This window comes from Varroa destructor, unplaced genomic scaffold (assembly GCF_002443255.2).
Source record: "Varroa destructor unplaced genomic scaffold, Vdes_3.0 BEIS01000003.1, whole genome shotgun sequence".
Taxonomy (NCBI): domain Eukaryota; kingdom Metazoa; phylum Arthropoda; class Arachnida; order Mesostigmata; family Varroidae; genus Varroa; species Varroa destructor.
The window spans coordinates 3,653,435-3,664,911 of NW_019211456.1; the positions used below are offsets into that span (position 1 = coordinate 3,653,435).

Sequence of the window (11,477 nt, forward strand, 5' to 3'; positions counted from 1 at the left end):
ACAGGCAAGCTGTCACAATGGAGACGATTTGTCGCCGAAGATGTCGACATACGTGTCAATGAATAGCACACAGCTTAAAATAGACAACTCAATGGTTTCAATGCGTTGTCGTAGTAAGCAATCCGGTTGGAACAGATCTGCCGTTACAATATTCCTAGCGCGCTATTCAACGAGATGGTACACGTTCAACCAATATCAGATATCGGACGCTTAGCGCGCTTCGAACCTAGGCTTTTAAAGGCCTATGTGTTCCTCAAAACGAGGTCAATTGACTTCGAAAGATCTTCACGTTCGACGAAATCGCACAGATTGCCTGCAAATGTCTAGTCATCTCACCCATACCTTAGCATAATTTCTTGCTTTGCCCGTTTTCAGGCCTATTGTGTTTAAATAGCGGGAACACTGCGTTGCTCTGTGAAGGTTAAATTAGACTGATACAATAGTGAGTTACGTTTGTCTAGCTTGGAAAAATATCTAACCTACGCATCTCTAAATGTTTTTACAAACGGATACACCCGCTATTGATCCGAAGTACTGATTCTGGACTGCCTAATGCTGACTTTCAGAGACAATCGATATACTTCTTTGTCTTCTTGCTTCTATAGGGTAGGAGAATAGCTTACCCAAAGTACTTCTCACTCCGTATGATTATTACCAAACAAGTTAAAGTACAAGTTGCTATTGGTTATTGCAAAACGCAGTTCCTTAATAGAGAATAACTAGCAGCATACGCGTATAAAACGCGATGTGGCGCAAGATACAGTTATAATTCGCAATTTATTACAATAACAAAATAAAATATTAGTATTTAACATTTGTATGTTGAATTTCGACTATGTCGACTATCATCATCTACAACTGGGGGACTTGACCCCCTTTACTAGTTCCTTAGGTCTTTACTGCCTTACCTGGGTGTGTGTTTGGTTTCAGCTTAAGTCATTTATGCTTGTCTTTAATAGCTAATAACATAATTTAGCGAAGTACTAATTTTACAAGGGTTCTGATCCCTTGTTTTCGGTAAAACGTTAACTGGAAGAAATTGATGTTATTAGTGCGCATTAGTTGAAGTTAAGTGGTGGTCGGTGACGTTCGAGCGGCACCTGAGCCCCTCAATTCATAGCTCTCATCCTCTGCGAAAAATATGCGCGCACTAGCAAATGGGCAAACGAAATTAGGGGACAAAGCAATGAATCCGGCGGCTTCTTTACAACTGGTAGTCTGCAGTGTCATAAAGCGACCTATCCCGGTCTGCCCATCTAGTTGCTGACCCAGAACAGTTAAGAGCGTGGTCTGTAGCCTTCACTATTGCTACCGCTTATGGAGGTACAGCTGAGGCTGCAGTTTATTACCTCAGCACTGGTGCTTCCGTCGCCTATCGCTTTTATATGGGGTTTTCTTTGTTGTCGCTACTGCAGCGGCAACGCTGCGCGAGTAAGGACGATTGCCATAAAATTATTCTGTGTGCGGCGATAGGACTTCACTTCATTCGCGCGACTGTTTGCTTGCTTCTTCGCAGTGCTGCTACTGGTGCCCGTCCGAAGTGTCCTACGAGGGCCTTTTTCGCTGCTATCCATCGTAGCAGTGGTATCGTATAGAGACAGCGCAGGAGGAGAAAATGGCAAGACGATAGTGGGCAAGTGTGGACGGGCGACAATGCTCGCCGGCTATTCACGCTGTACGATTGCATTCGGGGAGTAAGGGACAATAAGAGAGAATCGCCACTTACAACAGCCGGTAACTCACAGCGTAGAAATACATACATGGACACCGAGATCCATATTCCGCTGGCAAGAACTGTAGCAAGCCCGGTGACTCACTTTCTCGTTCTGTCCTAACGTCCGCCCTCTAGATGTAGTGTTAGTGGAAAGTTCAGGAGGGGCGTTAGGAGAAGCGGCGTCCCATGACGATAGGAGTGGCAGGAAGATAAGGTTGACATTAGCAACTTGCAGGAATGCGGTAAAGGACCACCATCTTCTTTCTGGCTGGGTCACTATTGGCAAGCCAGACAATGTTATTGGCCGGCCAGCTTCATTGGTGACTTGGTCTTGTTACGAAAGGGTACAGGACGTTGTGTGTGCCGCACACCAGTAAGCGGCCATTATGGACGCTGTGCTATGAAACTCTATACCTCAGCGGGGCGCATCAGAGCGACCGCTAGCCGCTGTTAGGAGGCAAAGATACATAAAGTTATGTAGGTAATACGCCCCAATATATTTACCCCCACCAAGTAGCCAAACAGCCTATCAGAAATTTAATCTATATAAAAGTGCCAGCAACGAAGTGAATCATCGTGTCGTTGTTATTCTTGTCGATGAGCGAGAGCTGGAAATTATTTCACAACAATGGCATCAATAAGGCAAGCCACTTGAGAGCTGTTTTACTATCTGAAATTCGCAATAAAAGAAGACCACTGACTTAACTTCGATTCGATTACAGTTACGTAAACAAGTACTAGACACATGCAAGGATTCCTATAGTGTGATCAAGTTACTGGAGTCAACTTTCGATCTGTTTAGACTTTAACCATGAGTCTTGTATGTATTATAACGGTTCGTATCCAGTTTTTTATGTGGATGTCGTTAAATTTTCTCTAGGACCTGTTATGGCAGTTTATTATGAATTTGGAGGGAGAAGGGTCTCGGTCGGCTTACATGTCCACTATGACAAACACCGCTAAAACCAAAAAAAATACGGCATACACAGGCATAATTTGATTCATTAAAGAAGTTCAGAAATCTTTTATCTTTGCTATGAACAGTACAATATGTTAGGTTCAAGGGAACCTCCGGACGAGGCCTAACACGCAGATTGGTGCATCCGCCATCCAGGGATTGATTATATATATTAGGACAACAAAGCATATATTGCATGATCGAAAGCCGTAGGTATCTTTCAGGTGAGATAGCATACTATTGTTCCGAGCATGCCCTCGAATTAATTCCTACGAAAAAAAAACCTTTTTCATCACACTGGTCAATGAAATATGTCAGCCCGAAGCAAGCGATTTAATACCAATGATCATTTCGAGCATGCAACAGATACTTGAATTGTATTGTAAGCGATTTTTCGTCCAATTTATGCTTTATCGACTAACCAATAGGTGGCTACTTACTTTAAAAAAAACGGTTTCAGTCAACAAGTAGTAAGGCATTCAGACAGACTGCGCTGCAGAAAAACATAATGGCTGCCTGCGGCATAAAGACCATGCGCGAGGATATCTTTTTTCAAGCACATTATCGGATTTTACACGAAACCGGCTGGTTGACTTTCTTGTTTGTACGCCCCCTGTCTGTCGAGGATTTAAAACCAAGTTCCTACCAACCATTTACTCGAACTTCTAACGAACCCTTCGTAACCTAGAAGAACAACTTCGCGATTAACCAGACGTAATAGATGAGTTTGGAACCGCGTTAAACTCCCTATTGAACCATCGAAATCACCAGGAATTATATAAAATGGATTGTGCATAAACTATGTGCCAATCTTAAGTTTCAGTGAATCTCGCAAGAACGCCTAAAAAGATATTATCTTTATATTTGTAGGGCTATCTGCAAGAATACGAAACGTTATTGTATGATACATCTCATGAACATAAATAAATTTTACTGAACTAGATAACATCCTCGCTTAGAGTAAGTAGAGACAGCCGAACTTTAAACAAATAACTTGTTTGCAAGCGCTATTTTCGGTACGTTTACAATATGCGATCTATACAAAACACAAAGTCTGACAACCCATTAAGGTCGGTGCGGAGGGGCGGGGGGCGTCGACCTTAGTAACCTTTTATCTGTTGATGTAATACACGATATCAGAAAACACGGCTTTTAATGCTATATGTTTAGAAACGAATTCAGTATGGCTTACCTAAAGATTTCTTGTTGCGACTCAGGCCGTCTGAGATAGCGTGAGAAGATTGCACTGCTAACGATCTTTAAGGTATAAATTTCGGTTATATGAAAAGCAGTTGCCATTTCAACTTCGAAAGTCCTATTTGTCGAAAGTCCTATATAACAACAAGCTTTGAAGCAGAACACAATCTTAAGTTCAGCACTTAATGGCTGAATCTGCGATCTGTCCTCCTAAACAATATGTATTTAGGTTATTATTTTAGTTTATGTTCATGTAAAAAGACTTGTCAGGCTCACTCGTAACCTTAATGTGATCATCTATTGTTATTCCAACATGGCGACATATTTTCGCCAGTACAAATTTGATGAAGCACACGTAATAGTCAAGCGTCAATGGTTGTATCCTTATATATTCATTGTTATTAAGCGACTAGATTGCCCTGTAAAATTTAGGGTTTTACAAATACCGAATCACATGTTTAGCATAGAAGCGCAGAAAAGCCCATGAAAACTGTTCCAGTTTCGATGACCCGATTATTCCAATCGTATAGAGTGAGTGTAATGTTTTGGATGGTTTATGGTCATGGACATCCTGAATAGAGGATGATACCGGTGAACTTATAAGGCAGGGGCAAAGGGCAGGAGCAGAAGGCGCGACTAACATCGCCCACCAAGACCCTTTCGACGTTCATGTTATTTCACTCGTTTCAACCAGCTAACATTTACCGCTTTTGCCGTTGGCACTGGGCAGTCCCCTCATTCTAATTTTACAGTTTGATGGCCAAGGTTGCCCTCGTCCTAAGTTCAAATGACTGTGCCATAACTTTGTCATGGCTTTTGCAGAAAGTGCGGCCAACGTATCGCCTCGTCTATCAGAACTCTTAAACCAAGTCATCTCGAAACTTACGCGTATCGAATATGTCGAAGAGTCAGATTATGGCAGAATTTCGATAAGAATTAAAGAATGCGCCTGGAAATGCTTTGCCTAAGCGAAAACGGGCCTGATTTGGAGCAGATAGCAGCTAGTATCTGTAACATACTCATGTATGATTCATTCATTTACATTATGAACTAACTAAGTAAACGTTTTTTTTTTTATGTCACCGCATTTCCACGGGGGCAGATGTCGATAGCGGAATATGGAACACCGATCCCGATTGACTCTTCCAAGCAGAACTTTTCGCTAGATAGGCTGACATTGAATCGATTAGTGAGTATATCTTGATTCAAAAATAGCCGCGTACAGCATGAGAAACCAGCTCAGGATTTTTTTCCTAATTAACGAAATCCTTTATCTATATAGTGCCGCATTTCCTTCCTTGAGGCTAATAATTGCAACTTTGCCACTCTTTTGCGGATCGTAAATAATGTCATCACATGGCGGTGACGTGTACGTAAATTAGCGTGAGCTGTACGGCAATACGGAAAAGTTTCTATTTGTTTCATGTGGTTCCATCAAGCTCATTGGTATACCTGTCAAACGATTTTTTAACTATGCCCTTCTTCATGGCTATTTAATAAAGGTTACTTTACGTACAATTTTTTTTTTTCGAATTTAATATACTTTTAAAAGGCAGCACCGTTCTCAAGCACTTTGACAATAAGTCATCAGCATGTGCTTTTATCGTTGAATCTCTTAGTAGCGGGTGTTGCTTGCTTCTGTTCGTTTTGCCTACGAAGAACATACCCAACTGTGCTCATTATAAGGTATGTGGGTTACCCGTCAAACTTAGCTGCCCTACCTTCGCTCACCTGGTGAAAAATTTCCATTTAATCTGTTCAGGACCTGATTCGGGAATGAGGTGTCATTCTTTTTTAAAGAAGCGTTTGGTATCGAAACCTGTCAAAGAGATAGTTCTAAAGTAAACTCCAGTTGATTTCTGGTGTTACGTAGTCGTTTCATTCGCGAGCATCTATTAGTAACGTTACGTCGAACGCACTCCAGCACGTTTGTGTCTACAAACTAAAGTATATATTAGACACGCTTTGCTGATAGGAATAAAAACAGCCATCAAGTAAATAGACGGTGTCTAGATAGCATAAGTTTCACGCAGAGGAGTAACTTAAATTATCTGTTCTGTATAATATACCACCTAATAGTAGGGTAAAGGTGTTTACTTACGTGGTCCATTATCATCGATTTCAATTATTATTTACTGGGATAACAGGACAGAGAAAATCAAATTATAAACTAAAGGATTTTTTGGTAAGTTTTTTTAACGCACATTAATTTTTTTCTAACCTTGAGCACTAGGGATACATCCATAATACATAATAATATGTAGTGGTAAGTTGATTTTATCTATTTAACCGGTATAGTAGCGTAATGATTTGGCAAAAACTTAAAATGTGCAGAGTTGATTTAGCTTTATACTAAAAATTCTATCACAGAAATTATTTCTGCACAATTTCCAGAGTACCGGCGGGACGTGTCAGAAATGCTTGAAATGACAGTATTGGTTTTATTCCCAGAGTTTTTTTTTTTCTAAACAAGCCAAAGAGTTGGCAATGCAGTAATTTAAACTGGGCCGTGTGGTACTAACATATAATATGATATAAAGTCAAATGCTATATATTTTTTTTCCGTAAACGTTTAATAACTGAAAATATAAAGACAGAAGTATCGTGTTGGAATATACATTTTGGCTTCCACCTTCCTCTTACGTTTCGATTGTGTGGCTAGTTCTATATAGAGTTGTTGTAATTTCGTTGTACAATAAGCAGACTTCCATGTTGGCTTGGGGTTCCTGATTCTTTCGACAACACTCTATTTTGTCTTTCTACCAAGAACGAACGCTGTTGAAACGGTCCGGGCTGTATGGGCCTTGTACAACGTGGACTCTATTACTAAAAAGACTGCTAGAAGGGGTTTGCTATGTTCAAAAATGAAATTCTAAAACTGGAAAGTAGCCCACCGTGGTTGGCAATACAAGGACGATGAGAACTTCAAATGGCGCACATCTCGTTAGTTGGCTGAGAAGATGAGTTTCGAACGTTAGACTATTATCAAACATCTTAAATGTATATAATTTTATCAGAAACCGGAAACCTAGGTGCGCCATGGACTAGCTGAAGTACACAAGACAAGAAGCCTAGGCGCTGACCCGCAGCATCTCATGCGGCGCCAGGCAATACACAACTCCAGTGATAGATTTCTATAAAGAACTGTCACCGATGATGAAAAGAGGTCTCTCCAGGACGAAATTAAGCGGAGAGAAAAACCACATCCCAAACGGATGATAATTACATTCGGTGGAACTAGCAGGGCCTTACGCAGTGAGAAACACTTGAATAGAATAAGATTATCAACAAGAAGTTTCTATGGCCTAGTTGTGCTGAAAGGACGAGGCTATCCAACAGAGCAGACCCGATAAACAACATAAAATAATCCTTATGCAAAATGAGTAAGACGTTCCTCTACATTGCCTTTCGTATTCTCCAGGGCTCACTCCAATGGATTATCACCTTGTCGGACCGCAAGTGAATATAATTGGAGATCGTACATTTGAAAGTATAGAGTATGACGAAACCTCGCTGGACGAATCTTTCAACACCTTGTTTAAAAATTTATAACGGTAGGACGAAATCAATAGTTCAAAAGATGGAAGAAGGTCGTGGGGAGTAACGTTGAATACATAATACTTTTAACTATCTCTCTACCATATCATTTTCTATATAATAAAAGGTCATAGTCCATGGGACTGCTTGATATAAATTTACCCCTTAGAGAGGACAGAAGGAGTTGATTTTTATGGGATGCTGAAGTTTTTTCCTAGGGAGAGGTGCGGCCAACATTTCGACACAAACTTTTCACACCTATTGCGTATTTATATTTCACTGGGTGTGACAACCCCTCGCCCAAGGCAACGAAGCTAACCAATGTTTCCTGTTATCAAGAGCGAGACGCAGCATATGTAAACCGGAATTGTGTCATGTGAAAATTTCGTTGAAAAGTGTGTAAATTAAATAAACATGAACAGTTGTTTTCACGATTAAGGAGAATAATTCGCGCGTCGAAGCCGGTAAGTCCGTATAGTTTGTCTATCTACTAAATCCTTGATATCGTGTTGTTATATCCAGTTTTTGTATGGTTGAATCCTGGGTCGAAGATAAAGCCGCTCAGATGAATACTTTTCTTCCGGGCGAAATCCATCATAGAGGGCTTAACTTCTTACGCTCTGTTGCTTTGAAAAAGTTGGTCATTTGGTCGGCAAGCGTTGACAAGTTGTAAAAAGTTTGGAAGTTGTTTGTTTTTTTCAAGATATATGTAAATTTTATGGGGGGGATCTCCACGTCAATCGATAGACCTCGATGAGCCAAGTAAAGATTCGTGCCCTCACGGCTACACTGAGTTCCTTTGAATGAAGATGGATAAAAACCCAGCGTAACATCTGTTTTCTCATGTGGGAATAGAATGAAAATTTGTTCCGAGCGAACTTCTGGTAACTATCAATTAAAAACTTTAAGAACTTTATTTAACGAACATTCTTATTAAACGGATTTTGTTCTCTTACGCAGAAAAGGCCAAAACCAAATATTGCAAATGTGATAGTGATATAAACGATTCTTCGGTAGTAATGGGATGAAAGTGCGTTTTGAGCTGCTTTCTTGTTTTTTTTTTTAGTGAATTCTTGATAATTATCAATAGAAAAGCTAAGTGACTAATATGAAACCTATTTTCAGAAAACTGATGCCCTGATTCTTTTTTTAGGGAACAAAAGCTAAAAATAAAAAAAAATTGTGTAAGTATTTATAGTGAGAAAGCAAACACAAAACATCTTCAACCTTTGAAGATGCTTCAGAAACAAGATCAACATGCCAATCAAAACCAAATAAGTTTATTATGTTAATTCAATTGAATATATGCAGCTGTTTATTATAAAAAAAAAAAAAAAAACTGACGTTCCAAAAATAGGATCAATATAAACTGCCTAATATAAATAAAAAAAAAAAAGAAGAAAGACAAAGAATACGTCCTAGGAACAAGGCCAATGAAGTAATTTAAGATATCCAATAGCCAAGGCTATTTGTGCGCGTTCCGAAAACATAGCAAGCTGGCTAACACTAAAAGAGCCTTCAGATCACATGGTTTAAATATATTAAATAAATCTAGAGTTGGCTGAGTTGCTTGGCGAGCATATTAGAAGACGCTGATAAAGTACCGACCGAAGGGTAATGGGCTAGATTGGGCAAAGTAATTGCAACGACATAGCTGTCAATGTGTATTCGACCTACAACTTTCGTTAGCCCAGATGGAAGAATCAGATTAAGTAAGTTAAGCAGGAGCGGAAAGAAGCCTACTGAATCCGTCTAGTCTTGAAGACTATGAAGTCTTGTAGAGCGGGCTTATCCAATCCAAGACGCTGCGTTAGAGGTTCCTTCGAGGTACCCCATCGCCAGCGCGAAATGCCATTAGGCGTGTAGAGGTAAAAATTTATTTTTCCTTTAAATCACATATAAATATATTGCAATCGTTACAAACAATAACTTACTGACGATAATAAGACGACTAAATCACGCCGTTGTCGTGGCACGTAGTTCAGCCCGAATTGCAACATGGCTTTGTAGACAATCTATGCAAAGACGGACCACTTGTGCGATGCCGAGTCCATCTGCCCACTGATCAGGTTTTACGTCCGACACTTAGACATGAATTACTTGCCCCTTAAAGACTACAGCCCATGTTACATCAGCTTAAAAGCATTGCTATGGGATAGCTGTCAAAGCATGCAAAGGTGTGATTTAGGTAGATATAGTGTAAATTTAGGTTAGGTGGAATCTCCTGGATTGTCACCGTGTACACAGTGGAAAGTCCATCTTACATGCACAAGTGGAAAAAACGTTAAGAATTTAGAAGTCGAATTTAGTTGTAAGTTGCTGAAGGTAGCGGGATGCTTGTTATTGTAATGCATGAACGGATTAATTGCAGCATAACAATCAAGTTACTGGAACATTCGTTTCGGTACGATTTTTCATTGATGTATAGGAACATCACGTACAGCACTTCGATTGAACCTGGCGAGGGCCCTCTATTTAGGTCAAAAATAACCCTGGGCGATTAATGCGCAGCTCTGAGTGCATTGCCATACCTCTATGTTTCGAGTTTTACGTCCGGTATAGCCGCTAAGCATTTTATCAGATGGCTAACTCCCAACACGAAAGGAACTCTGCCGATGTCCAGCTTCGAACCCATAGTCTTTGGGATTAACAGGCAAATAAATTACCCACTAATCTGTCTGGATATAGTAACCACACCTGACACCGTGCTGCCAAGCTCTAGCTAAAATTTCAGCGCTGGCAAAAATGACTACTAGACATGAATAATCGGAAGAATAGCAAAGGAAGATAACGAGTTAAGGAAAATAAACAAATAAGGTTCAGAGCTATTTGTATGACGGCCATGTCGCTTCACAAGTTTGTTGGAGAAACGTCAGCTAAATTTAGCAAGACCCATCCAATAACGATTTCCAGTAAAGACAAGTCCTTGATTTTACATCTAAACAGACATGATCCCGAGGATTTGTTCGCGTAAAGCAATTAGCTAATAATACTAAATTAGCAACGACACTGAAACAGGGCAATAAAATATGATTACTGTGACGGAACAATAGAACTTGTATGGCTATGTGGGACGAGATAACAGAATTGATTTACCAGGGTTTCAGGCGAACTTCAGTCGGACGCTTGCAAAGGTACCGGTATGCAATCGAACATTATGTTCTGACGCTGGACGTAACGCTTCATATTACACAAACATCGGAACAATACTGATCCGATCGGCAAAAAAAAAATGATCCGTGCAGCAGGGTAACTGTAGCGCGATAAATATTGCCAATAGATTGACTGCATTAGATAACGCAATTGCTACTTGTATGATCTTAAGAGAATTGCAACGAATGTTGTAAATCTGCAGAGGTATAATTTACTTAGGTCAATGTCATTTATACCGCACTAGGCTGATGAGATATCTGCAAAGAGTAGCGCGTTGGACGGAATAACTGTTTTTGTTAGATTTATTAAAGAAACAATTCTGCTAGATTGGCAGGCGCACTTTTTGATAGGTGAAAAAGTTGGAATTAATTATTTTCCCCATTTAGTAGCAAATCTAGCAAGCCATGCGATGTCTAAGACTAGAACTAAGGACTTCTGTCCCGCATAGCAGCACGTAAAAAAACTCTGTTTTGCCATTAATCTACCTTTGAGATACCTGAGGTGCTGTTGTCGCTTCTTTAACAACTGTTCATTTCTATCAAATGACAAATATTACCGCTCGTCGTGGTCGACTTGAACAGAACGACTGTGTGCGCGGCTGAGGATCGATCTGCTATTCAAGGATGCCCATCGGTACTAGTCAGGGATTGCAATGCACGCTTTACGCTCTGTTTTTTGATCGGTGTCGCTTTGTCTTCCTACTTTAGAGCTCGCGCGAACGAAGATTAATCGTCTAAAACAGGCCCGCTTTTAAATGGATCGTTGTTAGCTATCTCTTCACAAGGGAGTTACAAGCATTGTACCCTAGGCGCACTTGTCCTCCGACTGCCCACGGCAACGACTACGCATGCTATAGTGGCAGATATCTTTAAGCACGGCTACACGGCCTTCACCGGTAAAAATTTACTTTTTTCGCAG

General features: G+C 40.3%; 1 protein-coding gene across 6 annotated transcripts in view; it reads left to right on the plus strand.

The window, feature by feature from the left end:
• Positions 1-11,477, plus strand: part of LOC111246439 (uncharacterized) — a 78,971-nt gene that overhangs the window by 45,571 nt on the left and 21,923 nt on the right. Inside the window, exon 3 of one of the 6 annotated variants that reach the window (XR_015325436.1) lies at positions 5-11,454. The exons of the other annotated variants lie outside the window; for them this stretch is intronic. The gene's annotated coding sequence lies outside the window, so the exon portion shown is untranslated. The remainder of the gene's footprint in view (positions 1-4; positions 11,455-11,477) is intronic. 6 annotated transcript variants of the gene reach the window in all.